The sequence below is a fragment of the Zonotrichia albicollis genome, chromosome 7 (genome assembly GCF_047830755.1).
Source record: "Zonotrichia albicollis isolate bZonAlb1 chromosome 7, bZonAlb1.hap1, whole genome shotgun sequence".
Taxonomy (NCBI): domain Eukaryota; kingdom Metazoa; phylum Chordata; class Aves; order Passeriformes; family Passerellidae; genus Zonotrichia; species Zonotrichia albicollis.
Genome location: NC_133825.1, coordinates 18,342,503 through 18,369,227, shown reverse-complemented (window position 1 = coordinate 18,369,227; position 26,725 = coordinate 18,342,503). Strand labels below are relative to the sequence as shown.

The 26,725-nt window shown below is 46.9% G+C and overlaps 1 protein-coding gene across 3 annotated transcripts in view; it reads right to left on the bottom strand.

Moving 5' to 3' along the window:
- The window catches only part of LOC141729657 (uncharacterized), a 73,420-nt gene that overhangs the window by 23,195 nt on the left and 23,500 nt on the right, over positions 1 to 26,725 (bottom strand). The window lies entirely within an intron of this gene.

Here is a 26,725-nt window from a genome sequence, read left to right as displayed (position 1 = left end):
TTCTGGTATTGTGTGATCCTGTCCTGATTGTCAACGAGATGGCATTGGTTTAGGTATGGTGTTAACCCTAGGGGTACTCAACCCTTGCAATTATGGTAAATGGATGTAACTCATGTAGCAGAATATGCTCAGAAAAAGTTTGTACATGTTTGCATTGATACCTAGTCTTGTGTTATATGGGCTACTCCCTCCACAGGTGAGACAGCACGTCATGTTGAGAAACATTTGTACAATTGCTTTGCCATATTAGGTATCCACTTAGCAACACTGACAATGGTCCTGCTTACTGTTCCTTAAGATTCAAACATTTCTGTAATTTATGAAGTATTCGATATAACGCTGGTATTCCCCACAATCCTACTGGCCAGGCAATTATTGAGCGTGCCCATCAGATGTTCAAGGGCATGCAGCAAAAACAAAAAGGGGGAACTCGAGGGTTATCCCCTGAGGAAAAAACAGCTAAAGCCGTTTTTGTGCTTAATTACCTTAGAACAACAGGAGATAGGGATGATCCACCTATTCTCGTACATCATGCTCTCACAGGTAATCCAAGTGAGAAATTGGCTAATGGTGTTCCAGTCATGTTCAAAACTCCAGAAACAGAGGTGTGGGAAGGACCAGCTGCAGTAAAGTTAATAGGAAGAGGTTCTATGTGCTTACTTACAGATAAAGGCATTTGTTGGATTCCAGCCAAATGGGTGAAGCCCTATCTAAAACCATCGTTATCAACCCATGCTGTGCCCAGAGACGGAGAATCCGCGAAAGCACCGATTCCAGACAGCCCTGGATCCGATTCTTCAACACCTGACAGCTGAACAACGGTTGGAATATCTACCAAGTTTGCTGGAGTATGCTGAGGAAGTACTAGCAACTCCATATAGGCTTAATACACACAGGTTAGATATACACAGACTTCTTTTACCTTCACTTTCATCACAAGTTGTTAATCAGAGAGAAAATACTTGTTATCTGCATCGTTGTACATGTAAGCCATGGCCTCAGGTTCATTGTATAAAGTGTAACCTAAAAACTTGGTGACAAGTTCGTCAAGAACATAATTTAGCAGTGGTTCGAGGGAAAAAGCAAAAATGTAGGCCTATTAACCTAATAAGCAGTAACTGCTCTTACACACTTAACACTATTACCCCAAGAGCAGCATTAGCTAAATTTTTAGGGCTTAACTCAGGAAGATATCAGAGTTTTCTCCAGGATGTACCTTTGATAGAAGTATATGAGCAAACATGGCTACTGTGGGTGCAGTTTAATCTTGCTTTAATTGCTATAGTAAACCAAATTGTACTAGAGAGCAAGATGATAGCTACTGAATGTGGAGTAGGAATAGCAATACCACAAAGACACCACTTTAGAGATTTTGAGCGGTAATAGGCTAAAGCAATTTGGGCAAAGAGCAGGAGTGATTGATGACAATGTCAACAATGGCAGCAGTCTGGCAAATATTGACAGTGTTACTCAGTGCAGTGATAAAGGAAACGCAGGGAGTAAACAACACAGAGCTGAGAGCTAACGTGTGGGTTACACGGGCTAACAGAACAGGGCAAGAATCTTTCTGCTTATCACCAGCTACACCTTCTGATCCATTTCACACCTGTTTAATTGGAATTCCCTTAGATTCAATGGAAGAATTCGGAAATTGGACCAGAGTTCAAATTTATGGCAACTTAAGTAAGGCCTGGTCAAATTGGTGTTCTAATCAAAATGGGATGATCACAGAAAATTGGTGTGAAAAACAAAACAATCCCTAGAAATCCTTTAGGAGCTCAGGCATTTACAATCACTCAAGGTTTAAATACTATAAGTCAGGAACCACAGGAACTGGATATTTTGGGATCAGTGCCAGGAAATTTTTGGGGTTTTTTTGAGTACTACAAGGGTAAAGAGCTGATTAGGGAGAAGTCAGGAAACCTGGAGATGATAGCACTTGGATATCTCCTATTTCTTCATAATATTTCAATACCATGGCATACAGTACCAATTGGACATGGTCTGTATCCCTGAAACAAAAAACAGCAAGGATGTTACCTCCTGGAGTTTTTCTCATTTGTGGAGATAGAGCTTAGCCTGTGAGTCCTCAGAAAGCATGAGGAGAACTGTGCTATTTTTTATTTTATAGTTTTGAGAAATTGACACTGTTTGCCCCTAGCATTCAACAGATGCTTGACATCAGGCACAAATTCCAATGTCCAAAACATAGTGTGCATCTATTAGGCTCAGACTGTAAGGATAATGTAGAATTGTGGAATAGGCCTTTGGTTATACTGGCATCACTTTTTACACCAGGAGTAGCTTCATCACAGGCCCTTACACAATTAAAACAATTGGCTTGTTGGACAGGAAAACAAATTAACATTTCATCTGCAATACTGAATGAGCTTACCACTGATGTAGGTAGCATATGCCACACTGTGTTACAGGATAGGGCTGCTATAGATTTTCTGTTGCTAGCACAGGGAGATGGGTGTGAAGATTTTGAAGGGATGTGTAGCATGAATCTCTCTGACCACTCTGAATCTATTTACAAGAAGCTGTCATTGCTTAAGGAGAATATGAAAAGGCTCACAGTTGAGACTTCTTTTGATGAGTGGCTAAAATCCTGGGGAATAACAGGCTGGCTCAAGGATTTAGTAAACTTTGGTATTATGATACTTTGTATTCTTTTTTCAATTCAGCTTATAGTGCCTTGCTCACTACACTGCGTACAGAAAATAATTGACCGTGCTTTTAAATCAGTCTGGCTTGTGCAAAAATGAAAGCGGGCACCTGTTGAGAGTTTTTTGCAGATTGAAGAGTTCTTGCTCGACAGTGGCCATATTCAGCCAATGCACAATCCAGTCTGCTTGTACTAATGGACAATGGTCACGTACACAGGTGTCGTGGTTTGACCAGGAAGGAGTGGGAATTCTGGGAAGCTGTGGTCAAACCAATGAAGGTTTTGGGTTTGAGACTGGCGTCCGGTGTGGCCAGTGGGGTTTGAACACACCTCCGAGAATACACAGGGGTTAAAAGCAAGGCACTGCCCTTGGCACTTCCTCTTTTGGACATCGCGGCGAGGAGTTCAGATCTCTCTCCCCCGCCCAGCCTGTTGCTGCTGGGCGGGGGAGGGGCCGGCCATGCGGTAGGCCCGGGGCCTGGACAGAGATGGGGTTGAGGGGCTTTCAAGGATGGAAGGGTGGAGGAGCCCCAAGAGACATCGAGACATCGGGCGGCCAGCCCCGCCCCCCCCCCCCCCCTCCGGGAGGGAGAGCGGCCGGCCGCAGCAGCAGCACGTGTGGGAGTATCATCTCGTCCCAGGACAGACAGAGACTGAAAACTTTTAACCCTTTCTTGCATGATTGGGGCCTTGCAAAAATGCTAATCCTCCTCGAAGCTGAATAAGAAGGGAGATAGGAGATGAGATGAAACAAGGACCTGGCCCGATTAATGGGGAGATGATTGGATGGGGAGAGATGATTTGGAGTGGCCTTTTGGCTGGACTTTTCTCGTGGCTATGGACTCAGTTGTTCCTGTGACACAGACTGCATTTAGGGGGAGGCAGTGCCTCAAAACCAGGAAGGTTCTTCGTGAGGACCCCCCGGCCCCAGGGGGTTGGAAAAATATGGGGGGGACAGATGTCCCAAAGGCAGAGACTGTGCCTTTTTGGAGTGAGACAAGGCATCCTTGAAAGACAACCCTAAAAGCAGCTCTGGCCATGCGCAGTGGTGAGAGCACTGGGCATGGAAGGAAAATGTCACAAGCGGCAAAGGGACTTTTTTTTCCGGGCGGTGCCGAAGTGACAAAGAAGCACACGAGGTTTCAGTGTGTTTCCAGGAGAAGCCTATGGAACGAGAAGGACTCCTTTCCTCTTCATGAACTGCAGTTTGAGTATACTAACGTGTGGGGCCAAGGCTGGGCAGTTGTTTTGGGAGAATGTATTGGATTGGGAAAGTCAGGTGGTGGGGGAGGAGGAAAATGGTTTTTTGTAAGGTTTTCAATTCTTTTTTTCTTATAGTCTTTCCCTATTTTTCCTGTAGTTTTAGGTAATAAAGTGTTCTTTATGTTTAAGTTGGAGCCTGTTTTGCTTATTCCTGGTCACATCTCACAGCAGACACCAGGGTGAGGCATTTTCATGGGGGGCACTGGCCCTGTGCCAGGCTCAAACCATGACAACAGGCAATGAATAATGGACATATTCAGAAATGGGGTCGGTAGATCCTTGAAAAAGACACAAGAAGAGGAGTCATCAGGACCCAGCAAGTTTGTCAGAAAGCTTGGGAAAGTAAGAAAAAAGAGACTCAAGGGTGGGCCAGATGACCACAGCAAGATGTGTGAAAAATTAGGTGATCCAATCAGCATCCTAATTTAGACGTGTGAACAGCTAGGATTAACCAATCATGTATTAGCTAGAGGCACATGGGCAGTAGAGACTTATTATAAATAGAGTCTTTTTAGGGATAATAAATTTAACTTCACTGGATCATATTGGTTATGGTGTGATGTCCCTGAACCTCCACATGCAGCAGCACCAGGAGCAGCAGAATCAGCACCGCCGTGCCCACGGGATGGCACCTGAACTGTTCACCTGGAGCAGGAAAGAGCTGCTGGCTGCCAGAAGCAGAGCCGGCCCTGCAATCTGCTCAGCCCATGGCCAGGGAGCAGAGCAGGGAGCCCTGAGGCAGTGTGGGCCTCCCTCAGCTGGCAGCCAGAGAGCCAAGAGCCTGGCCACAGGCAGGGACACAGCTGTGGGCACAGGCAGGGGCACAGCTGTGGGCACAGGCTGCAGCAGGAGAACTGCACAGCCTTGGGGGCAGCTGGGGCTCTTGCTTCCAGCCACGGATGGGGCCCAGCAGAGCACCAGGCCTCTTCCAGACATCGGGAAACAGCCACACACCTGCCAGCCCTGGCCTTGGAAGGGGACACGGGACCCTGTCTAGAGGCCACAAGGGTGGCCCTGTACTCACCCAGGAGTCTTCTGAGCTTCCTTTTGCGTTCATTGCCCGTTGCTGCTCTGCCCTGGGGAGCCAGGGGCTCTCTCACGCACCCGTCACTGGTGCAGAATCCATTCTCCACATCTGCGCTCGCTGCACGCTCACAAGTGGCATCCGCCTGCTTATGCCAAGAGGCTTCTTGGGCCTCAGGCAAGTGTGGAAGCGCGGCTGCTGGTCCCTCCTGGAGATGCTGGGGCTCATTCGCAACTCTACTCATGGAGTAGAATTCGCTCTCCTCCGGCTCACAGGCGCCATCTCTCTGCCTGGAACAAACAGCACCTTGCTGCGGAGACATCAGGAGGGCTGCTGGCAGATCCTTAGGGAGCTCGGCCTCGGGAACAGCTTTCCAGCCGCGCTGATGGCACCCTGAAAGGGACACAATGAGAGGTCGCTGCTGGTGCCGGCCGTGCGGGGGCTCAGGAGGGCGGTGGCAGCTGTGGCTGCGCTGTCGCCGCTGCCCAGAGGTGCGGCAGCAGGTGCGGAGACAAGCGCAGCCTCCGGCAGCTCTGCGGCGGCCGCAGCCGCGGCCCCTGTGGCTCTGCAGCCGCTGCAGCCCAGCTCCGTGCCGGGCCGGGCGCTGAGAGCGCCTGCGAGCTGCCGGCTGCTGCTGGCCCGGGGCAGCTGCGGCTCGGAGTCCGCCTGCCGAGGGGCAAGAAGCAGCAGCCCCGGGCTGCTCACCATTGTGCCCCGCATGATTGCCTGCCCCGGCGCCTCGGAGCCCGGGCACACCGAGCGCGGGCACGGCCGCTGCGGCTCCCTGCCTGGGCACACGGAGCAGCTCCCGGCACACAGGGCAGCGCCGAGAAGCCTCGGTCCCGGAGCAGGCTGCATGCGCCGCTTTGTGCCCGCACCCGGCGCCTGCAGCGCTTTGGGCTCTGAGGCACTGCGTTCAAGTTCATGCCGTGCCAGCCCCGAGCCGGGCACGGACACCCTCCCGCCCGAGCAGCGGCCCCGAGCCCGGTGCCGCACGGGCGGGAACCGTCCCGGGCACGGAGCAGCCGCCTCCGTCCTAGCGAGAGCAGCCGGGATGAGCCATCGCTGCCGCGGCAGCGGCTCCATGCCGGCCATCCGGGCAAGGAGGAGAGCGCGGGCAGCCGCTCCCTCGGCTGCGATCCCAGCGCAGGGGGCACACGGGGGAAGCCCAGGAACTAGCCAGAGTCCCCCCGGCCCTCAGCGCGGCCCCCTCCGCCCGCAGCGAGCCCCGAGCTGGGGCAGCACCGACCGCGGTCCCACCTGGGCTGGAGCCGCCTCCGAGCTCCGCCGCCGCCTCGCCCGGCTCCGGGTGCCGCCGCTGCTCCGGAATGACCCCAACGCGCCGTCGCCGCTCCGGTCCCGGCCAGACACAGCGGGCACTGCCGCTGGTGCCGCGGGACGGACTCCGGGCGGTGGAGCCGATCGAGTCTTGCACTGCAGCGCAGCCCAGCCCGCTACTGGAGCTCACTGGGGCTGGTGCCACAGGAAGAGCCGACGTGGGAGCGGCTTCTGACCAATCAGCGCGGGGGCAGCAGCGAGGGGCGGTGACGAGAGGGAGACCGGGGAGCACCCAGCTGGGAGGGCAGGCAGGGCCGGGCGCGGCACAGGCAGGGCCGGGCGGCGTTTGCCATCCCCGGGGAGAAACTGAGCCCCGCCCGCAGCGCCAGCTCATCCTCACCCTTCTATTGCAATTGCTTTGTTTTGAGTAGAAAAGTTGCCCATTTTTTAAAAAAGTTGCAGAGTTCACAGGTTTGGACACTTGCTGCCAGGGTGGAGCTCTAACTGTTTGTTGTTATAATCACCTGTTGGTAATACTTTTTCGCTAACTACCTGTTGTTTTTGGTTGGGAATTCCCCTTTTTGTTGAGTGGCACTCTGCTGCTTCCTGGAGGATGGTACCCGGCATGGTGAAGAGGAGGGAACATCGGGGTTGGCATGCAAATGAAGAAACCCATCACCAAACCCAAAACCCCTAAAAACAACGAGCAAACAGGGAAATGAGAGATCGAAGTGACGTCTAGATGTGAGGAACTGATTCCAGTGTCTGCTAATACCTTTTTACCCCTCACCCTAATCTAAGAGACGTTGGCTGGACAGAGGACCTCGAATGTCAAACCCAAAACCGGGAATTTCCTGGTGCTCTCCGGAGGACAGAAGCCTCCGCCTGCAGACCAGCAGACAAAGCTGCGCTTTTCCTCCTCCTCCTGGCCATTCCTGGAAGCAGCGGCGGCGTGAGTGGGATCCCTTCGGTTCTTCCCACCCGAGCTAATTTTTAATAAAGGCATTAAAAAAGGAGAAAGATCTCCTGCCCTATTTACTTCAGCTTCATTAATTAAAACAAGGGAAAACTCCCCCTTGTCGCCAGTTCTAAGCCTTGAATCAAGGGGAGAACGGAGGTTCCCTCTCAATTTAGATCCCTAAAGTATGCATAAGGACGGTCTCCCCTCAGTTTAATCCCAAATAAAAAGTGAATTAGGGAATTTTCTTCAATTTAGTCTCCTGAAAATAAGGGAAATGCAGTTTCCCCTCTTCAATTTACCAAAGACCATTCTGGGTGCTTTTGCACATCTTTTTCATCTGTGAAGGTCCCTTCAAATGGAGGGTCCCCCTCGATGGAACTCTTACAGTGGCACATCCAGAGGTTCCTCTCAAGGGAAGCCCTTTCAGACCAGGGACAGCCGTGTTTGTTCTCAGTTTGAGCCTGAAGATGATGAAAATGGGGCTCTTTCCCTCAATTCAAACAGCACAATAAAGGGTTTCTCCTTCCATTTCAACATGAAAATTATGGAAAATGGTGACTGCCTGCGTAGTGAGGTGCCCAAAATGATGAAAAAGGTGTGTTTTCCTTCAATTGGGACCCTTCAAATTTCAGGTGAATGGGAATCCTCCCCAGTTCAAACACAATTACAGAAAAGCTTTCCCCCCTCCATTTCAATCCCATTTTTGGGGCACTGGGGAGGGACTGGGGGCACTTCCCCCTCCTCACTGCTCACCCCTGGGGCTGCTGCCCCTTGCACAGTGCTGAGCAGTTCCCTCCCAGTTCCCTGCCAGTATCCCTCTTCCTGGCAAGCCCCGGCAGGGATGGGGAGAGCACTGGGCAGGAGCTGGGAGCGCTGTTCCTTCCCAGGGCTCCTGATATCCCTGCCAGTTCTCCTTCCTGCTCACTCCCGCTGCTCCCACTCTCCCTCCCAGTTCCCTGCGGGCATTCCCTGTGCTCCCAGTTCCCTCCCAGTGTTCCCAGGATCTCTCGCAGTGCTGCCAGCGGCAAAGCCCTGGGGGCACAGCGTGCTCTGCTCTTGAAGAGGCGAGACTGGAGCTGTCAGGAGAGCAAACCCGGCTGGAAGGAGCCCGGGGCGGTGGCGCCCGGCAGGGCTGGCCCGGGAGCGCCCGGGGGCTGCGGAGATTTCCCTGCAGGGCCGGCCTGGAGCCCACGGGCACAGGGGGAGCGCGCAGGGAGCTCGGTGCTGCTCGGGCTGCTGTGACAGGGGTGCAAGTGTTTAATTTGCTTCTGTTTTACCAGAAGAAGGCAAAGCTTCTTCTTTCTTTCTTTCCCCCTTTCCCTTTTTGTCCTTTCCTTTCCTTTCCTTTCCTTTCCTTTCCTTTCCTTTCCTTTCCTTTCCTTTCCTTTCCTTTCCTTTCCTTTCCTTTCCTTTCCTTTCCTTTCCTTTCTCTGTCTTGCTTGACGTTTAGTTAATCAGCACACGGCAGCTGCAGGGTACAGATTCTGTGGTTGGGGCAATAACACTCTGAAAGAAGCAAGTCTGCAAGTCTGCAAAGAGAACAGCAACAGTTACAAAAATATCAAACATTCGCTTAGCATGTGCCCTGGTTTTCCCCTCCATTTTACCACTTCCTGCCTGCACGTCTCTCTTTCTCTGTGGGTGCTGATGTTGAGCTGGAGCAATGTGAGAGCTGCCCCTCAGCATTCAGAGGCAGCTATTGCGTGGCTGTTCAGCTGTACAGCGCTGTTACTCCCATGTGAGCCCACGCTGCCCTTTCCCTGCCCCTGCAGCAGCCCCAGCACTCGGGGCACTGCGGGAAGGGCAGGCTGGGCACGGAGAGGCGCGGCTGGCACCGCCTGCCCTCCCGGCAAGGTGCACGAAAGCATCTTCACCGAGGGACAGCGAGCACGGCTGTCAGCACTGACAGACCTTGGCAGGGCCAGGGCTGCCTGTGCAGCACCGAGGGCACGAAAGGGAGAGCAGCCACTTCTGTCACCGAGCTGCCAGGCTGCAAACCGCGGGGGATGCAGGGCTGGGGATCCAGGGCTGTGGATTTCTTTATTCAGTCCTTTGTTGTATTTTTTTGTCTAGGTTTAATAAACCTTTTTGAAATGTTAAAAGAGAGGGTCGTTTCTCACACTAATTTCCAATCTGCCCTTGTAGCAGCATACTGTCAGTAGTACTAGAAGCCTGTTACTGTGAGAGGACAGAGAGTTGGCAAAGCTTTGCGAAGCTTCTGCACCTCTCTCCTCTCCCTGGAAAAGCCGAGTCTCACAGTGCAATGTAACCTCTGTTACTGCCTGAGGAAGTTTAGTTTGTGCCACTCATCTTGAAAATGTGACTGAGAAAATACCTGAGATACACTGTTAATTTCTTTAAGACTTTTTCTGAAGTCGTTGGTTTCCAGTTGATTTTAATGCTGAAACTATTCATTGTAGCTGCTCTGCACACGAAGAAACCTTTACACGTTTACTCTTACTGCCAGTAGAAGAGAATTTTCAGTAATTTCTGCATTTTGTAGTAGGAGTCTTAGAATTTGTGTGCATCAATAATTGTTGTGGTTTGCAATAGGAGGAAAATATCTGTTGAACCGCTGAGAAGCTGGGCACGGCTCTGTGAAACACCCAAGTTAAAGAGGAAAAAACCCAGGAACCTCCTCTTTCTTTCTTTCCCAGTGGGCGAGGAGGTGGCGGCCCCGGGCCCAGCCCCCGTCTCGGTCGGGCCGGGCCGGGCAGCCCTGCCCCGGGTCGGACCCGTTCCCCCGGGCCGGGCTCCTTCCCCCCATCGGCCCCGTTCTGTTCTGGCCGGGCCCTGTGGGTGCTGGGCAGGAACGGGAGGAAGCTGCGGAGACCAGAAAGGAGCAGGGCTGGCTGCAGCTGTGAGATCTCATCAGCAAATCCCCTCCTCAGCGCAGCTGGAACCGAAACCCCAACAGCCCACAACCCACACAGAGTGATCCTAGAGAGGAAATTCAACACAGAAGAAGCAATGACCAACAGTGAAACCAATCCTATCACAGTCCCAGCTGCAGCGTCCTGTCCCACAGACCCCAAACAAAATGCTAACCCTTTGAACACTTCAATCCTCCCTCGAGTAAAAGAAAAACAAAACAAGCCAAAATACAAGCATATAAAAAAGCAACATACAACCATAAATGTGGGTAAAGAAGAAGTTAAATCCCAAATTTTAAAAAAGGGAACAATGCCTTAATTTTAAAACTGAAATCCTCTTATAAACTTTGAAGAAAAAAACCTCTTATAAACTTTGAAGAAAAAATAGAAATTTTTTTCCTATTGCACATGAAACTACAGAAAAATGAAAGTATTCAAATAATATCAAACCTTCTGCAAATAATAAAACCTCCATACTAAAATAAACAAATATTAAAATAACTGTAATCCCATAAAAAATTTAAACAAAAAAAGAGAAAAAAAATTCCCATACTTCCAAAGAAGAAAAAAAATCTCTATTCCCAGAGAAGAAAATAATTTAAAAAATAAATAATAAAAACTTCTAGCTTTAAACAACTCATCTTAAAAACAATACCCTGTAAATCAACATAATCCACCAATAAACTATTAAATAGTTTATAAAAATAAGGAAAACTTCACAATAGCAAAGTTCCCCAAACAACTACTTTATAAAAGAAACTTAAAAACCACCAAAAAACCTGTTTTCTTTTATTTTATAAAGAAGTATCAACACCCTTAAAGAAAGAGTTCTCTCCCTAAATAAACTAAAAAAAAAAAAAATTAAAAGTAATAAACAGACTAGAAATTTGAAGTTTAGTTTCTTTACATTATCAGTAAAAAAATGTAAAGGAAAGAAAAGTGTTTGGAAAAGTTTATTTTAATTCTTAGTACTTTTTTCTTTCAGTTACTTTCAAAAAAATTTTATACTCTTTAAAGTTTTAAAACTACTTTAGCTTTCTCCTAATCCTACCTCACAACAAAAAATAAATACCTTAGTAATTAAGCACCACTAAAACCCACCACACTCACCAACACATTAATTTTAAAATTTCAAAATTAAAGATATCTGAAATTAACAAACCAAAACCACTACATCCAGCCACACTTAATGTACAAATAAATTGCCAAAAAACAAATACTTCAAGCTGGAACTAAAGTGTTTCTGCATTTAATGTTCTTTTGTGTATCAGAGAAGGTTTGGGATTAAAAAATGAGAATCTGCCTCTGTTGAAAACAAAGAAAAATTTTACTTTTATGGAACCCTCATTTTATCTCAGATGTCTGTGATTCCTTATTGATTTTGCCCCCTGAATGTGAATGCAATTTTCAGTACCAGCTGGCTTTGTTGGAAATGGTATTGGGGACCCACAAGAAAAGTTCCTCATTTCAGTGGCTGAGACCATGGTGAGGTTTTTAGCATTTCCTTCTCTCAGGTGGGATCTGATGCCCTGAGGTGGCCTTGTCTCCTCAGGGATTTCATGTCCTGAGGAAGCAAAGGCTGATGGAATGTGCTTGATCCTCTCCTGTCTAATGGGGAGGAGCAGCACCCAGCAGAGCTGGAATCTCCTTCTCCATTCCTGATTTCTGCTGCCATCAGATCACTGGTCTCTCTCAGGGTCCAGAAGTCACTTTTCCTTTTGGATGGATGGCCCGAAGGCACCCAGGGGCTGCAGGCTGGGACTGCTTCAGAAAGCCTTTGGCTTGGAAGGATCCTTCTACCTGAGAGCTGAATTGAGAAACAGACAGATGTAGTGAGGCCAGGGAGCTCACTCAGAACTGTTAGGAGGGTCCCAGAGAAGAAGATCCCTAGAAAAGACTGCAATTGTTTTAATAAGAAAGTTTCCAGCAGAAGTTTCTGGACTCCAGGGTAGCCGTGGAATAGTTTAGCAGTGTCAGAAACAGCAAATCCACTCTTGGCCAGGAGTGAGGGTTAGGGTTAGCAGCTAACACTCAAACTCTTGCTGTGGCACTGTCAGCTCCTGTCAGCATGTTCACACATCAGGAAACACATGTGACCACAAGATGTGACATTCTCTAGTCAAACTCGGCTAACCACAGACAACTCCTTTCTTCCACGTGGGTGTGTTCTGACAGCTGGCTCTCAAAGCTTGGTTCCACTGCAGGGATTCAAATGCTCATAGAATCTCTAGCACTGCTGTAGAAAGCTAAATATATGCCTTGTAAAAGTGTACCTTAAGTCAGCACTGACAGCTGTACATCAGAAAGTGATTTTCTGTCTGACTGAACCAAAACTTCTTTAGAAAACAGGAGACCTTACATTGATAAGAATTCTTTATTAGAAATTGCACTCAAGTAGAAATTTCCACTTTTATAGAAATTTCCACTCAAATTTCCGTGCATAACACAGACACCCTTCCCCCTTTCAGTCCAAGATGAAATCTTGATGAACACCTTTGTTTCAAAGTCCCTGTCCCCCTGCAGAGAGGCCTGGAGCTTTCCTTTCCCTGTCCCCAGGGCACTGTGAGCTGCCCTCCCCAGCACCAGAGCCACACGTTCCCCTGCCCAGATAAGGAGTGAAAGGGCCCCTGGACAGAGCACAGGCTGCTGAGGCAGTGGGCTCAGGCTGTTGTGAGTTCCTGCCCCAACAGCCCATGGGAATGCAAGGGGTGAAAAATGCCCCGAGTGCTGTGCACCAGCAGTGACCCTCAATCAACCTTCCCAATGCTCTCCCTCGAGCTCCTCAGGCTCTGGGGGACACAGGACAGCAAAACGGGCTCAGTTTGGCCCTGGGAGGGTGAGAGGCAAGCAGCAGAATCCAGCCTGGTCTCTCTCTGACCTTTCCTTTAGCACAGGCCTGTGTGTCCCCAGCCCAAAGGCACAGAGGGGGCTCTTTAAGCGGGGCCACAATGTCCCCGTGCCCACCGTGTCACTGTCCCACGAGGAGAGAGCCTGGGGGCATTGGGGCCAGGAGAGCTGTGCCAGAGAGCTGTGCCCGAGTGTGCCCGGCCCCGTGTGCCCGTGTGTGCTGTGCCCAGGTGTGAGGGCACACGTCCTGCTCTGCCATGGGCACTGTGTGTGTGTGTGTGTGTGTGCTGTGCCCAGGGATACAAGCAAACACAGTCACTCACTCCAGCCACAGAGAGCAGTAGATGATTGAAAGGCAGGAAGGGTGTGTTGTATGGAGTTCTGATGGGCTTTATTTCAACCACACACTAAAGGGCTGCAGGGACAATTTTAATTGAATTTATTATTAAAGAAATCAGAGCAATAAAATGAGAAGTATGCCAAACCATAAAAAATCCCCACTGTTCTTCCCCACACTGTTCTCTCCTTCCTGGGCTTCACTTTATCCCCGATTCCCTCCCTGCCTTCTCCCCTCACAGTGGCACAGAGGGATGGGGGTGTTTGGGTTTGAAAGACAGGGATCTGCTAAGAAAGGCAGGAGTCTCTTTGTCCATGGAAAACATAAACGATTTCCCTGTGAATTATTATACTCCTGAAATTAAGGGGGTCTCGGGCAAAGATATCAGAATAGGAAAACTAGTTTTTTATTACGATAACACATAATAACAAAACATAAAAACAAGTCACTATAAAAAAACACACAAACCCCCAGCGCTGCGCTGCCCGAGCCGGCCCAGCCCCAGCCCCGCCTGTCCCGGCGCTTTCCCCTCGCTGCAGTTCCGGGCGCGGCCGCCAGGGGCGCTGTGGGCAGCGGCAGCCGGGTGTGAGCAGGGCAGGGAGAGGCGAGCTCAGGATCCCGGTCACCCGAGCAGGGGGGACAGGGCCCTGCGGCACTGAGGGGTGACACTGAGGGGCCCGTGCAGGGGCTGCTCTCACCAGCACAGGCTCAGCCCACAGCCCCACAGCAGGAGAAGCAGCTCTGGGCTGGGATGTGGCGGCGGCATCGAATTCCCTTCCCTAAGAAGGAGCATCCTCCTCCGAAGGTGACAGAGACAAAGAGCCAGCAGCTGATAGACAGACAGACAGACAGACAGATAGACCCTTCTTCACAGTCTGCCTGATGCAGAAAGTTGGATTCCACCTCAGCACATGTCAGCTGTTCTTCCTCTTCCAAAGACAGACCAATAGTGTCAGGTACATGTTAGTTTACAATGAATTCCAAGAGCCCAGGGCAGTTCAGATTTCACATCTGACCTTGTTGTGTCGTGAGGGCAATACACTCACTGCAACAGTGTCAGGATGGATTGCAAAGACTTTTCCTTTGCAGCCCCAGCCCAGCGCTGGCACTGGGGATGAAGAGGCACTGAGGTGACCCTGAGAGGAAGTGCAAGGCACAGGGCGCAGCTGAGGAAGGACAGCGCTGTGCTGGGCTCAGAGGTGAAGCTGGCACTGCCCAGCGTGGAGAAGGTCCTTTCTCGCCAGAACCCCCCGGCCCTCACCGCGGCCCCTCCGCCCGCAGCGAGCCCCGAGCTGGGGCAGCACCGACCGCGGGTCCCACCCGGGCTGGAGCCGCCTCCGATCTCCGCCGCCGCCTCGCCGGGCTCCGGTGCCGCCGCCGCTCCGCTCCCGGGCAGACACAGCGGGCACGGCTGCTGCTGTCACCGCATTTCTGCACAGCGGGGAAACGGGAGACGCCGCTTTGGCCCATTCAGCGTGCGGGGAAAGCGGCGAGGAGCTCCCTGGCCGCCGCCAGGAGAGGAGATCGCATGGATGTGCAATTAGTGTCAGGAAAGATGTTCTCAGATGTTCATGAGAACGTTGGATACAGGATGGAGTATTGTGATAAGCAATATCCTAAAACAGAATCAGTCTCGGGATGAGCAAATATGGAATCTGCAATAGCAGTCTTATCTGTAAAATAGTACGTCTGGGTTCGAGCATAATGCTTACCTACATAACACAGAGGTTAATGCACATGCCCAACATGGCATGTTATTCAGAGGACAGCGAGGAAGACAGTGAGCCTTCCTCTGAAGAGACACCCGAAAAGCCAAAAGACCCCTTAGCAACAGGCGGAGCATGTGCTGTGCAGTGCAGTGACATACATTCAAAGAATCAAAAATAGGAGAGGATTTACAGGAAAATGCTGATGAATATGTGTTTTCATTCAGAATATAAGTTGTGTTTGGATCCTTTTGTCCTTTGTACATGAGGCAGGGTGAGAAAAGCCCTCCCTGAACCCCGATCGATTTTGCTTATGCTCTATCCAAACCACTGCCAAGTGGTTTTTTGTTATTTTTGCATCTGCTTGATTATTTTTAATTGTATTATTTTATATTAAATTGCTACTCAATTAAAATTGGTGCTAAATTATATTTTTTGGGTTATTAAATTAGACGTATAGGGACTTCATTGATAACAATTTAATGCCAGAACCCGAGAACTCCAGCCCTGGGAAGGATGGCTAGCCTTGGGAAGGAGCTCCACACCAGTTTTTAGGTGGTCCTGACGTCAGACCGAACTCCCTTGGAGAAGGAGTTCCAATTTTGATAAAGCATAAGCAAAAGAAGCTAGTGGTAGAAGGCATGCAAAGGGGCTGCCTTAAGAGTGCCAGCTAAAGGTGAGAGCACCCATAAAACTTCTGTGTGCACAAAAATCCTCATGAGAAAAGGAGTCTGTGAGTATCCTGAGGTGGGGTGAAGGCAGGTGTGTGCTTGCATTTGTGTTTGTGTGCATGTGTGGGGTGCTTATGACTTGACCTCACACTCCGAGGGCTATGGTAGTCGCAGTCCTGTAGGGGGCTCAGCTGGCTAATAAGAGGTGTTTGTGTGTTTGTGTGAGTGTTTGAGATGTGACCTCATCACGGAGTGAGTGGGGACCTCTGTTTGTGTGTTTGTGTGAGAGTCTGAGATGTGACCTAGTGACAGAGTGAGTGGGAACCTCTGTTTGTGTGTGAGTTTGAAATGTGACTTCATCACAGAGAGAGTGGGCAGTGCCGAGGGTCACAGTTCTGCCCCCCTGGCTAAGGAAGGAAGCGACTGTTTTGTTGTGTTAAGGGTTTTGCCAAGCTTTGTAATTCCTGTGAGAAGGGGGTGAGCAGATGAGCTGACCCAACTGTGCCGTGCATGTATAAAGGGTGAGTGAGTGTGGTTTAATTTTAGCAAAAGTAATAAAAAAGGGCTTAGTAAGTGAGAAAGGAGGATTGTGGGGACTGAAGCCATTAAGAGTGAGAGGCAGGAGCTTATTGGGGTGAGTGGAATCAGGCAGGAGCAAGTGGCTGACAAGAGATGAGCAAGTATTAGAGGGGATTAAACCACGAGTGAAAAGAGTGAGTGAGGATTTCCCAGGTACCTGGAACTCCTGGTTATTTACCTGCCAGAAACGAGGGCAAGAGAGGTGGCATCTTGTACCTGGGAGCGAATGCTCAGGAGGGAGGCTCGCAGGGTTACTCAGAAACAAGGGGATTTCTGAACAGCGTGGGGAGAAATTCTCTGGGACAGTCCCCTGGGGATGGTAGTGAATTTTAACTGTTGTAACATTTTTAAGAAGTTTGCATTAGCTTTTAGAAATGAACTCCAATAATAGATCTTGGGGAGACGTGATGGACATATTAAATGACTTAGGAAATGTAGAGGAAGAGCTTCATAAAGTTGTAGAAAAAGTGCAGGAACTGCTTGTGTGCAAAGATTGCATGTGTATGAGGGTCAAGCAAAGGGGAAGGGAAAGGAGTAGAGGGAGAGAAGGTTTTGAAACAGCAAGAAAAATGCAGAAGTGTTCATAAAAGCATTGAGACATCAGGGTAATCTAAATTCTACCCGAATGACTCGAGACCCACCTGATACTATTGCCATGAGAAGGGACACCTGTGGAAATTTTGCAGGAAAATGAAGGAGGATAAAAAGGGGTTTCAGGAGGAGTAGGGGTGTCAGGGACTGTATTTAATGAGGACTGAAACACCAAAAGAGCCCTTGATTAAATTAAGAATTGGTCCTCACAAGGACAAGCACTTTGTGATCATTTTTTCAAAAATGTATGGATTTATAGGAATATTTGAAATCAGAAAACATATTAATCAGGGACATCTCACATGTTGAAAAGTGAACAAAAAGGTGTGGAGGACTCATCCCCCTGGGGGCTGCTATATGGTATACAGGCCATTTAAAAGGATCCAGATTCATTTTGCCAAATTACCCCGAGTGGGCAGGTGGAAATATCTATTAGTTATTAATTGACTCAGTGGATAGAGGCCATCCCTGCAGCTCGGGCTACAGCTCAAACAGCAGCCAAAATGTTGTTGTAGCGTATTATTCCAAGATTTGGATTCCAATTGAAAGGGATAAAAGCAAATAATTTGGGGTAGAAGTTTTTATAGTAATGAATGTATGTTTTATGTAGTTTGGCCAAACTATGTGTGTGAGTGTTTGATATGTGTGATTTGTTTTGTTTATCAAAGTAATTGTGTTACGGCAAAGGGAAAATGTGCAATGTGTACCAAAGGCTGGCTAAAAAGTATAGTTCATGTCCACTAGAAATTTTTATACAAGCTACTAATTGTAGGCATTGGATGTAACTATTGTAAGGAGGGGTGTTAACATTAACAGGTATTAACATTGCCGCAGGGGTTATCCACCATCAGGGTTGGTCCAGAGTAGTGAGCTCAGCTGAAACACACAAACAGCGTGACTACAGATGGAAAGCTTGGTAATTAAATTTTAACCTTTGCTCAAACACCAGCTTGCCATCAATTCTGGAATCATTGGGCTGAGTAACCCCACTGTATTTGGAGGCCAAAAAACGTCATGAAGAAGGAATTCAGCATTTCCTGAGACACTGGGATCAGGGAATAATGCCAGCAGCAGAGGTTCAGAAAGAAACAGAGCAGTGGACGTGTGCTGGGCATGGCCTAGGCTGTGCCACGTGGGCTTCTATTGTCTGTACAGTTTAACTCCTGGTGGAAGGTAACCAAAACAGAAGAAGCGGAAATCAACTGCTTTGTTTAACCTGCTTAAATCGCTTATGTGTCCAGCTTACAGTAGCATGACTTTTCAGTGATTTTATAGGAACACCTTTAAGTAATAGAGATAGAACCTTTCATGCAGCTGTTCAATTAATAGAAGACAGAGACCAATGAGTTTTAGCTGTAACAGCTTATAAACAGGCAAGAGAGCAAGTGTGCCATTGTGTAACAGATTATTGTGTTATCACTGACAGCAGTTGTGGGGAGGAAATTTATGAGTCCCACCATAGATTTGTTTCCACTACAGATGGGCATTGCAAGTGTGTTTACCAGTGGCAAAAATGATTTAGTAATTATCCCCAATGTCAGAGTAAAAACCAACTAGTAAGTTAGATCTTACAAGAATATTTTTTTATTGTTTGACCAAATAGTTTTAATATTATTTTGTAGAAAAGAGTGTTAAAACATTTCCTGTGGTTGGCACATTTCCAAAGCTCCTTTAATTTAATAAAAAAGAACTGTCAATTAACCCAAGGAAAGCGAAAGGACTGTGCCTCCAGACTGTAAGGATCCTGTGCCATCATCCTTGCACCCAGGTGGGCTACACAGAAATAGTATCCTGTGCTATAATCATTGTATCTGAGGGGTGCACACAGAAATAGTATCTTGTGCTATAGTCACTGTATCCAAGGGGTAAGAGTGGAGATTGGCACAGCAGAAATGGTACCAGCAATGAGGTTCCAGGACAGAGATTGTGATGCCCAGAAGACAATCTCAGCCCTTGGCTGCAGCCCAAGGGGCTGTGAGAGAGGTGGAGAGTCCAGACTCCTGAGGTAGCTGCTCCTGACATGGATCCTGGTACCCTGTGCATCTGCAACCCCTGCAATAAATGCTACCAACTCATGTGGGACAGCCACAATTCAATGACTGTTTTTGCAGTACATTACTCTGTGGATGCTGAATGTTACAACCAGACAAATTTACAAACTTGCAACAGAAATGGCTGAGCCTATTGGGGGTGGGAGTTAATCTAGGATTGGGCCAACGGATGCCTTCCAGCCCTGACTGCCCCACAGAGGGAGAATGTCTTTGTTTCCCAAAAAGAGAAGAGTGGGGCGATTCAGAACAAAACCAGCAAGGTAAGAATAAAGGGAAAAATCCAAGGGTGTGGTATAACCAATGAAGGCAGCAAAATAGCCACTGGGATTTGCCAGCCTCAGGTAGAATTCTTTTTGTAGACTTAATGCAAAAAATCACAACTGAGTTGGATTTATCAAGATTGGATTTGTGGGGAAACTCAAACGGATGAAAGATGGCCATGGAGGGGTGAAGGTCTAGCTCCAGAACACTTTTTAAAAGGGAAATACACCCAAATTTCTGAGAAAAGAAAATGGCCTGGAGGGTGGACTTTAAGTCACCAGGTAATTGGAGCAGTTTGTGTAACTTGAGAAAGAAAGAACTATACCAAAGAGATGGGACATGCCCCCTGTGAATCTACCTTAATTGTAAGTTCAGATAATAGAATGATGACCTGGTGGCCAAACAAAACCAATGGATATTGGAGAACAGCAAAGAGAAACGATTGCAAGAGGGACAATCAAATTAATCTGTGCTGATATAATAGTTCTGGAGCCGGCCCTTGCCATTCCATAGAAATACAGATCCCTATTGGAATCAACCAGACAATATAAGTGGAACATGCAGGGCCCCTGATGGGCTATATTGGATTTGTGGACAGCGAGTGTGCAGTCAGTTACCCGGAGATGGAAAGGGACCTGTAGGTTAGGAGTTATCCAACCCTCCTCCTGCACCCTGCCCTGGTCCAAGGGAAATCCACTGGAGAAAGCCCCACTTGATAAAGCCATGGGCAATAACAAGGCAAACCTAAACCTTTTGATTAGGGGCAGCTATAAATGGAGTGAAAATGAATGGCATTCAGAACGGATCATAAACATTCATGATCTGGCTGTTTGGGCTCAAAACAAATCTGGGGAATATAGAACTCCATAGTATACATTAAATCGTTTGATAAGACTGCAAAAGGTATTTGAGGTCAGTTGGAACAAAACAGCTACCCAACAAAGCATGCACCTGCTGGTAACAGTCTATCAGAGCAGATTGGCCTTGGGCTATCTAATGGCTGAAAAAGAAGGAGTTTGTGAAAAACATAACACATTAAAACACTGTCTAAAAATAAATAACAATGGAAATTATCAAAAGAAGAGAATTTTAACTCCTTGTTAAAAGTTGGAACCGCATTGGGGAAATCTGGTGGTTTATACTAGCTGGACTCATTATTGGAATTGTTGCCTAGACCATCAATTTGATCTCGTATGTTATGTAAGTGAAAATACCACATACTAAATTTAATCAAAATGAGAAAAGAGGGAATGTGAAAACCTGGATTTTTGGGGATGTAGAAGATACTGAGATTCAGTCTTTTAATAGAAAGCATGAATCAATATGATCAAAAGAGAAAATGGGAGAAATTGTGCTAAATGGATATGATTCATGCTAAGAATTGTAACTATATCCATATTTTAGAAAATATTTGTTTAATATAATAGAGGAAAAGGATATTTAATTAGTGTCATGAAACAGATGTTCTCAGATGTTCATAGAAAAATACAATAGAGGATGGAGTATTGAGATAAGCAATATCCTATAACAGAATCAACCTTGGAACAAACGAATTTGGAATGACTCCCAAAGTAGAATTGGTCTTGGGATGGACAAAATTGGGATGACTCCAGGCATCTATGAACTAATAAGGCTCATTTTTGGAATATAAAGCTGGCTTCTATAACACAAGACTTGGGGCACATGTGCAACCTGTGGGGTTGTTCAAAGGACAGTGAAGATGAGGAGAAGCCTTCTTCAGAAACAATCCCCGAAAGGCCAAAAGACCCCTCAGCAACAGGCGGAGCATGCGCTGTGCAGTGCAGTGACACAGATTTCAATAATCGAAAACAGGAGGGGATTTACATTTGCAGGAAAAGATTGATGAGTATGTGTTAGCATACAGTATATAAGTTGTGTTTGGATCCTTTTGCCTTTTGTACATGGGGCAGGGTGAGAAAACTCTCCCTGTACCCCGATCTATTGGTTTTGCTTATGCTTTATCCAAATCACTGCCAAATTATTTTATATCTGCTTGATTATATTTGATTGTATTATTTTATATAAAATTGCAGCTCAATTAAAATTGATGCTAAGTTCTAATTTTGTGGTTTATTAAATTAGACATATAGGGACCTCATTCATAACAGTGTAGTCACTTTTGTTTTATTCTCTGTGAGAGGACACAAAGTTGGCAAAGCTTTGCTAAGCTTTGCTCCTCCCTCCTCTCTGAAAAAGTCAGGTCTTACAGTGCGCTGTGCAGTGGTTTTGGTGCTGGTCAATCACTAGTGCACTCATTTCCTGCTGCTGTGAGATAGGATTAGGAAAAAGTGAAAGAAGGCTTAAAACTTCAAAAAGGTATAAAGAAAATTTTATTAATAGTAACTGTTGTGGTGTGTTTTTAGCTTCCGGGTCCCTTCCTCAGGTGTGCCAATATTCCCTTCTCCCTTCCCCCTCGCCCCTTGCTGAGTGTGCCCTGTCAATCAGGCTTAACATTCCAGCAAGGCGTCATGTGGCTGATCAAGTTCAAAAGATGCTCCTCAGGCCTGGGGGACATTGGACCGTATAGGTGTCCCTAGTCCCTTGAGACCCTGCCCCTTTCACCTGGTTGGTAGCTCACCTGTCCCCTCCCCTTCCCCTGTCCCTGAGCTTAAAAGGTTAATGAGACCATGCGACCTCCATTCTGGTGGAGCAGTTGCCCCGGTTCAGACCTCTGTAACCATGGAATAAACTTCTGGACATTAAACCTCCAGCGGAATCCTCTCCTTTCTCTCTTCACCATCGCCAGAAGCTCTCTCTCCTGAGGTAAACGGAGTTCCTGACAATCCTTGCCTTGTTCAGTGCCCTGCTGCAATCTCCAGCAGCCAAGGTATCTCTGGGGTGAATTACACCACAGTGCCGCCTTTGGCCCAGTAGCGAAGGTCAGACAGGCCCAGGCACCATCTAACTGGTAATATTGGGATTCGTATTCCAATAAGTAACTAAAAGGAAAAAATTAGCAGGAATTAAAGCAAACCCTTTAGAAAACTTCTAAAACCTCTACTCCTCCCACAACTTTTTTTTCTCCACTGACAAAGTAAAGAAGCAAAACCAAACATTTCCAGTTAGTTCACTACCTCTAAAAAATCTTTCTTCGGTTCATTTAGAGAGAGAAGTCCCTCTTGTTAGTGTTATGGACACTTCTCCACAAGAGGAAAGAGTTTTCTCCTGGTTCCTAATTTGGTCACAAATAGCAGCCGCAGGGGTGAAATTTATCATGAAGCTTCTGTCATTTTCTACATCCCTCCTACAGCTTGTTTATGGATCATGATGACTTATGGGGTATTGTTTTAAATATGAGCTGGTTAAAGGCAAAAGTGATTATTATTTATTTCCAAAATAATTTTCTTCCCTGGGAACAGAGATTTTCTCCAGGCATTATGGGATTACTCTTCTCTCTTTCTCTGTTCAAACTTCTCATGGGATTACAGCTACTTTAACATCTGCTTACTTTAGTGTGGAGGCCTTTGTTGGATATTAATTTGAACCCTTCATCTCCCCATTGTTTTATTCATTATAGGAAAAAAATGTCTTATCTCCATAGCTTATCAGGGGATTTCAGCTTTAAAATCAAAGCATCTCCTTGTCCCTCCAATTTCGGACTTAACTTTCCCCTCACTGACCTTGAAGTTTTCATGTTGTTCTTTTACGTGTTTGTATCTTGTTCTTCTCTCTCACACGAGGGAGGACTGAAGCACTGAAAGGGTTTGCGTGCTGCTTGGAGCCTGCAGATGTTTGCCCTGACCCCATTCCAGACCCGGAGCTGCGGCTGGGGAGCGGCTCCGATCTGATCAGCCCGGCCCCGAGGCAGCGCCCACCCGGCTGTGGTACCTCACTCCTGGGCAGACGGGGAAGAGGAAATTCCCAGGTTCCTTTGATTTTAACAATTCCTTTCACAGAAGCATGTTCAGCTTCTTAGTGGTTCAACAGACTGTTAGTTAGATAGAAAGCTTTCCTATCAATTCCCTAAACTCTTCCCTTGTCAAACTATGACTTACTGTAATGCTCTCTTGCCCTCATACAGATTAGTTTGTGAGAACTGTTATGAGTAAAAAAGTTGGCCATTTTTTCTAAAAGGTTGCAGAACTCACAGGTTGGACCAGTTGCTGCCAGGGTGGAGTTCTAACTGTTTGTTGTTGATATTTTCATGTCATTAATAGTTTTTTGTTAACTACCTGTTGTTGATGGTTGAGAATTCCCGTTTTTCTCGAGTAACACCCGGCTGCTTCCGGGAGGATGGCACCCGGGATGGTGAAGAGGAGGAGACAACGGGGTTGGCATGCAAATGAGGAAACCCCTCACCAAACCTAGCAAAAACCCCTAAAAAACAACGAGTCAGCTGGGAATTGAGGGATCGAAGTGATGTCTAGATGTGAGAAACAGAATCCAATATCCGCTAAGATCCTTTTTACCCCTTATCCTAACCTAAAAGACGATGGCTAGAAAGAGAACCCCAAATGTCACACCAAAAGAGCAGGAATCTCTTGGTGCTCTTGTGAGGACGGAAGTCCCAGCTCTGCCTGCAGCCCAGCAGACACAGCCACGGTGGCGTGAGCGTGACCCGTCCGTTCTCCTCACCCAAGATGATTTATAATAAAGGCATTAAAAGGAGAAAGTTCTCCTGCCCTACTTATTTCACGAATAATTTTGAAAATATGACTCACAAAATACCTGAAATAGAGTGGAAAAAACCCTCTACTCTCTCCTGCTAAAATGTAAAAGTTTAATAAAGGAGTTTAATAGGAGACAAAGACAACAAAGCAGGGATTACAGCCGGAACCACCCTTTATACAGCATTTCTATTGCATCTACCTGGTGGATATTTAAACTTTTTCCCAACACCTGCTAGTTTGGAAACACACTTAAACAGCATTTCTATTGCATCTGCCTGGTGCATATGTAAACTTTTCCCAAACTGGTTTACATGTCCCAAGAACTGTTTAGCATGGCTCCTCCTCGGGTCCTGCTTTTTAGAGCATGCACATTTCTTGGTTGTGGTTTTAGTTAATTTTATCATCACCTTCAGTTCGTGGACTGGAGTCCACACTGCCTTCAGAAGATGAGTGCTGTGAGTTGGCATCATATATTCCTTGGATATTATCTCAACCAAGCAGGCATTTTAACACAAGCAGATCTAGATCAGCTATTTCTAAGTTTTAGTTAGCAACAGAAACAGTAACTATATGTTTATAGCAAAGCCACTTTACACCACACATAGAGAAACCATTTAATATTTGCCAAATGCCAATAATACTATAGTATATATCTATACCACAGTGTTCATTTTTTAACACTTTACTTGGAAACCATCGTTTTCCAGTTGATTTTGATGTTGAAACCATTCATTGCAGCTATTCTCCATACAAAGAAACCTTTAGACATGTCTTACTGTCAGTAGAAGAGAATTTTCAGTAATTTCTGCAGTTTGCAGTAGGAGTCTTAGTATTTGTGTGCTTCAGTAGTGTTCATCCAGCCACACTTCATGTAAAAGTAGAATTCCCAAAAATCAAATGTTTCAAGTTTGAAGTAAAATGTTTCTGTATTTTGTGTTCTTTTGTGTGTCAGAAAAGATTTGGGCTTAAAAGATGAAAATCTGCCTCTGTTGAAAACACAGAGCAATTTTACTTTTAGGGAACCCTCATTTTACCTCAGATGTCTGTGTTTTGTTATTGCATTTGCCCCCTGAATGTGAATGCAATTTTCAGCACCAGCTGGGCTTTGTTGGAAATGGTATTGGGGACCCACAAGAAAAGTTCCTCATTTCAGTGGCTGAGACCATGGTGAGGTTTTTAGCATTTCCTTCTCTCAGGTGGGATCTGATGCCCTGAGGTGGCCTTGTCTCCTCAGGGATTTCATGCCCCGAGGAAGCACAGGCTGATGGAATGTGCTTGATCCTCTCCTGTCTAATGGGGAGGAACAGCACCCAGCAGAGCTGGAATCACCTTCTCCATTCCTGATTTCTGCTGCCAACAGATCACTGGGCTCTCTCAGGGTCCAGAAGCCACTTTTCCTTTTGGATGGATGGCCTGAATGCACCCAGGGGCTGCAGGCTGGGACTGCCTCAGAAATCCTTTTGGCTTGGAAGGATCCTTCTACCTGAGAGCTGAATGGGCTGTGCCAACCCCAGAGCGAGAGGGACTCACAGCAACAGAATTAAAGGCGGTGAGAGAACCCAAAGAATAGACTGTAACATGCAGAGCAGGTGAGAGAGAACCAAAGATTGAAGATGTCTGAAAAGTGGAGTTGAACTTCCAGCCAGCTTGAAGGTTGTTTAACTAACACTTTGGGTGGGGAGTTAGAACTTTATCATTTATTGATGTAATTGTCCTGTTTTAATAGATGAGAATCACAAACATCTCTTGAGGGGTAGTACACAGGGAACCATCAGAGGTGTTGGGGCAGTGTCCTTAAGGACCAACAAGCAGAGTGAAACAAGAAATAGAGGGCAAGACCAGGTTGGCCCCTGTGTTCACTGCTGAGAAGATTCCATAGCCCTGCTGTGGGCAGCAATCCCATAGGCATGGCAAGGTGGGGGCAAGAAAGGCACCCCAGACCTCTGTCACTGCTCAGCTGTCTTTTAATACAACAGGAACCAGAAGGCAAGACTGAGTTGGCCTCTGTACTCACCACTAAGATCCACCTGCTGTGAGTAGCAACCCCATGGGCACGGTAGATGGGAGTAAAAAAGGCACATCAGACCTTAGTGATCCCATTTTGTCCATTCCAAATAAGTGTGGCAAAGAAAAGCTGAGATATTTTTCCTTCTGTTCCCACTCTCCTTGCCCACATCAACAAATGCTAGTATAAGTCATTAATTTTTATTTCTTGTGAAGAGTTGAGTATCTGGATTGAAAATGAGAGTTAATTGTTTGAGCCAAAAGCTCATAGGAATGGAAAAGTGTGGTTTGTTATAGATGAATGATGTAGGTGCTGGCTCTCACAATTAAAAGACAGATATGTGTATGTGAGGAGAAGTTTGTAGATGTAGATTGCTGTTACTGTAATATGTCTCCCCACAGTCCTCTTTCCCTCCCCCTTGCAGCAGCCTCAGTTCCCAGGGCATTTGGGGAGGGCCGGCTCATTGCCAGGAGGGGCCACAGGACAACACCTGAGCTCCAATCAAGGTGTGAGGAAGTGATCTCCACCTGTGGAGGGCAGAGAAGGAGCTGGCTGACAAAACTGGGAGGGGCTGAGGGTATAAAAGGCAGAGCATCCATTCTGTAAACAAGCATATGGCTGACAGTGACAGAGATCCCCAGTGCTGTAGTTTTTCCTTATTCAGTCTGTTGTTGTATTTTTTTGTTAAGGTTTAATGAACCTCTAAAATTTTAAAAGTGAGGGTTGTTTCTCACATCTTCCATGGACAGTCCAAAACTCTCACCTTCAGACCAGTTTGTGATGATTTCCAAGAGCCCAGGGTGATTTGGATTTCCCAACTAAGCTTGTTGTACAATGTAATAAATTATAAATATAGGTATTGGCTTTTGCATTTATGTACTACCTTTTCTTTTGCATGCTATTACTGATCACAAAAACCCTGATATAGTACAATTTGTAATTACTGCATTTGATATAGTATAATCTGTCAGTTTATGTA